At 35.0% G+C, this 4717-nt stretch overlaps 1 long non-coding RNA gene across 1 annotated transcript; it reads right to left on the minus strand.

Annotated features, from left to right (window-relative positions):
• LOC107629809 lies at positions 2655-3520 on the minus strand. The gene is made up of 2 exons (XR_001618046.2): positions 3206-3520; positions 2655-3041 (listed from the first exon to the last, which is right to left on the minus strand). It is a non-coding gene; the product is annotated as an uncharacterized LOC107629809 (long non-coding RNA).

Consider the following 4717-nt stretch of genomic DNA (forward strand, 5'->3'; position numbering starts at 1 on the left):
CCCTAATTCTCTATGATTTCTTTTGGAAAAATAAAATTTCATTCAAGAAGAAAACTATAGCGATAAGTAATTGAGAATATTTGTCAGACTTAGTACCAAGACATAAAACAAATATACATATAGGACAGTACCAAACAATCCAATTCTTAATTCCATGAATCATAAACAAAAGGGTGTCTAAAATATCCACATAATTAATCAAATTCAGCGTTAAAAAATATCAAAAATTAAATTTTGCAATTGAAAAAAATGAAGTAAAGATAAGATTTTATACTCACAAATTCCCCTTAATCTTGAACCATGTCTTAGCACATATTTTGTGAGCAGCAGCAAGATCATCTTTACAAGCACAACCCAATTCAATTGAAATATCAAACTTAGAACTATCACTCTCCAAACTCATGTGACAAATTCTACAATTCCTCTTCACTTTGTGATTAGTATTACTAATAATATTAACATTGCCAATTAATTAGTGGATATTGGAACTTTAAACTCTCTTTAACTACAAGTTGTAACATGACCCAAATAACAAATTAACCAATTTAATTAATACACAACTCCAAACACAGCAAGTAATCTACTGTGAATTATGCTTCATAAACAACTCAAATTGTCGAAATCAGAAACATGAAGTACACTATTTAGAATCTACAGAATCATACCAATTTCAAAAAATACATAATTGGCACAATTTATCAAGCATGGAAAAACTAAGTTCTCAAAGAAAAATTTTAATTGAAAACAAAAATACAGCACAACAGTCAACAGAGCACAGCAACAAAGAAGACACAAAACAGTACAGTACATCACAATAGCAGTGAACAGAGCTAATCAATAATCAATTAATCATTCAATAATCCATATAATTGCTGAACAAAAAATAAAACAAAAAGAAGAACAAGCACTAGCAGTGAGTAGAGAAGTCATTGCCTTCTTCGATCTGAGCAATCTAGACAGAGTATGAGAGAAAGTGGTTAAGCACGATGGACGACGGCGACTAGGCAACAAGCACGACAATGGACGGCAACAGAAGCGCGAATGAGTAGAGGTAGACCAGACGACGAACGCTAATCTCGACGAAGAAACTACGATTGGAGTGAATAGGGTTGGAGAGCTCAAGAACGACGACGGCGCGACGGACGGTGACACTGTCTCCCTCCTTGCTGCGGCGGTGGAGGCTATTGTAAGCTAGGGTTTCTTTTTGGGAGAAGAGAGCTTCGTTTGAGAAAGTGAAAGTTGAGAAGAGTTGGAGTAAACATGAGTTGAAGAGCTCAAGAACGACGACGGCAGTGTCTCCCTCCTTGTGGCGGCGATGGAGGCTACTGCTAGTTTGCTAGGGTTTTTATTTTGGGGGAAGAGAGCTGCTTGAGAGAGTGACGGACCGACCGATTCGGTCCGATTTTCAGAACAGAGGTCGTATTATTTTTTTTCAAACAACAAAAAAAAATAGTATCAATATACTTTTATGGAATATCTATTAAAAATGAAAAAATAAAAGAAAATACAGATACACACAATAACTAACGGCGGATTAAAGTTATATATTTAAATCAATATATTTTTTAAGGAATATCTTTCCTCTTTTTAGTTATATTATTTGATGATTTGGACCCCACCAGGTTTATTTGGGTAATCTTAGTTTTTGTCTTTTTCGTTTTTTGATTTGCTGGACCCCACCTGTTTGGGTCATTTGTCTTCCTTATCCTTTTTTTTTGGAAAGATTTTTAAGTGTACCATTATATCGGTGTATCAGTGATTTTTAACCGTCGATTTTAATTATATATATTATATATATTTTTTATGATTAAGATCAACGGTTAAAAATCACTGAAACACCGGTACGATAGCACACTTGAAAATTTTTCTACTTTATCATGCAAAATTATTATCATTATATATCATAATTTTTTTAGGGAATATTTATTCGAATTTTTTATTTTTAATATTGGAGTGTTAGTGGTGTTTTTCTTAAATGTGGATTGTTGGGGTGTTATACTTAAATGTGGAATCGTTTAACTAGAGAAGCAGAAATCGAACCGACCGATTTGTGAGAGGTACACAAATCGGTGCCAGAAATTTGTGAGAAATACACAAATCGGTGCCAGGAATTTGTGTAGGTACACAAATCGGTGCCAGAAATTTGTGTTGGTACACAAATCGGTGCTAGGGATTTGTGTTAAAAAAAATTAAAAAATTTTAAGTACAGAAATCGGTGCCAGGAATTTGTGTACTTCCACAGTTTTAAAAAATACAAAAAATTATCATGTTAAAATATATCACCACTTTTACTTCCATAACAAAAAAAATTAGCCTATTACTTATTCTCAATTTTTCTCTTATTTAATTGATAAAATGTGATTTTATATTATAAACAGTTTAAGTGAGAATTAAAGCAACATGCGAGTCACAACTCACAAAACATAAACTAATGTAGTCATTAGCATCGATTAGGTTAAAAAACGTTCTACTAGAATTTCAAGTTTACCATGCTATTAGGCTGTGTTTGTTTATAAGATAAGATATTAAGATAAGAATATAAAGATATAAAATTATATTTGATAGGATCATATGAACGTATCCCAACTGAAACCCTGCCATACTTCCATGATTGAGCTTTGGAAACCCAAAATTCCACTGCTTCCCACATCTACAAGTCAATTGAGAATCGCCCGTCTTATTAGTTAAGAAATATAATATACCAAAGAACATTCATGATAATTCAACTGTAATGGGTTGCAAGAAGTTTGAGTAAGATGAAATTGGGAAGGATTTTGGTCCCCAAATGACCAAACTCCACATCTCACAAAACAAAAACCAAGCCAACAAGAAACCAAGCAATTCCAATGTTTAAATTTTTTCCTTTTTGTGGTCACTCTGCCAAGGATTATCTCCATAATAATAGGCAGTCCCAACCATAAGAGCCACCGTCGCGCCTTGGACCACCACACGAGCCCTCATTAGCTTCTGCCCTAAATGAGAGTTACCTCGTCTAAAACTGATCAAGCCAGCCGTTAACACACCAGCAGTAATAAAGGCACCTAAAATTAACAAAGCAGAGTTTATCAAATTTGAAGAACATTAACAGAAGTTCAATGGTAAGACACGAGAAGCACAAAGAACAATTTCAATAACCAAGAATCAAGAGGGGGAACGAAGAAGAAAGAGAAAGGGAGGGGGTGGGGGGGACCACACACACACTCACATATTAGGATCTTGAAAAAACGCCCAGTGTCCATCTCAATTTCAATCTTGAAAAAACGAACAAGGTCCTTTACCCTTTAGAGTGAAAGCCCCAACGTCCAACTTTTAGGCTGCGTTTGTTTACAGGGACGGGACACTGAGACACGAACACAGAATCATATTTGATAGATGAGACCTAGATAGAGACATTGTGTCCAGAGACACTGAATTAGTGTATCTTGTGTCTATCCTGACAGGAAGGACTCAGAGACACTAACAAAAGACACAACTTATTTTTCATTTTTTCTTTCATTATTTTTTTTTTTAATTTTTCTTAAACTTTTTTAATGAAAAAAATAAGAATAAATTGAATTTTTATAATTTGTTCTAATTTATCACTAAAAAAAATACAAGAACAAAAATTTTGTGTCTCTGTCATTTATGTCTTATTCTCAGTATCTTGTCTTGTCTTGTTCTCAGAAACAAATGCAGCCTTAGAATTAAATACTCACTCAAAATAACACACTTCTCATAGAGTTCTGCCTTCTTCATCGCTAGTGACAGACATGGAGGAAGGAAGAACATGTCACAATCATCACAAATCGAAACCTAACAAGGAAGAGGAGTAAGCGATGTTGCTTGAAAAGGAAGATATTTCAATTGGAGTATAAGCCTGCAAAGCATAATGGGGAGGATCTTTAATGATAGATCATTCTCAGTAGGTACAATGAAAAGTACTATGAAAGCAATATGGAGCAAACCGAAAGGCTTTCGGGTAGTAGATGTAACACCCTACCATACTTAATCTTATGCTTAAGTCATAAGACTGATATATATATATAGGAAAAGAGATACTTAACTAGGAGTCTTGAAAAGACGGGTAAACAAAAATCACAAAATGAAAAGCGCAACGTTCAAGAAATAGGATTACTTGCGTGCTAAGAAACCTAATAGGAAATGATAAAGATAAACAAGAGAGTAAAGGAAAGTCAAGGAAACAGCATAACTAGCCCCTGACTCAACCTGCGAAGCCAAGGCTGGCCGGAGAATATATACATATATATACATAAGTATCCCAAAATATAGAAAAAGGACCCTAGCCCTCCTGTAACCTCTATGAGGAACAAAATAATCAAGTATCTTGGAGAGCAAGCTAAGTACATATATACATATATAAATAAACAGAAAACCCAAAGTTTCCCAGACTACTCCGCTTCAGAAAATCCAGACGCCTAGCGGGGAGCCTCTCGACCTGCATCTGAAAACAACAACGCAGTATGGGGTGAGAACCGGAGGTTCTCAGCATGGTAAAAGTGCCACGCGTATAATAAATAAAGTCCTGGGAATGCCAGAGGCAATCCTAGAACTCCGTCATACAATTATGAAACTTAATTTCTAAAACAGAAGCCATAAATAGGGGTAGGTATACTAAACCTGCCTAAACTCACTCAATCCTAAACCTAACCTAACATCAAACCATTTCACCATTCCTCCGTTACTCCGTCATCCATAGTTCAGCAAAGACAAGCAACCA

This window comes from Arachis ipaensis, chromosome B03 (assembly GCF_000816755.2).
Source record: "Arachis ipaensis cultivar K30076 chromosome B03, Araip1.1, whole genome shotgun sequence".
In the NCBI taxonomy this organism is placed as follows: domain Eukaryota; kingdom Viridiplantae; phylum Streptophyta; class Magnoliopsida; order Fabales; family Fabaceae; genus Arachis; species Arachis ipaensis.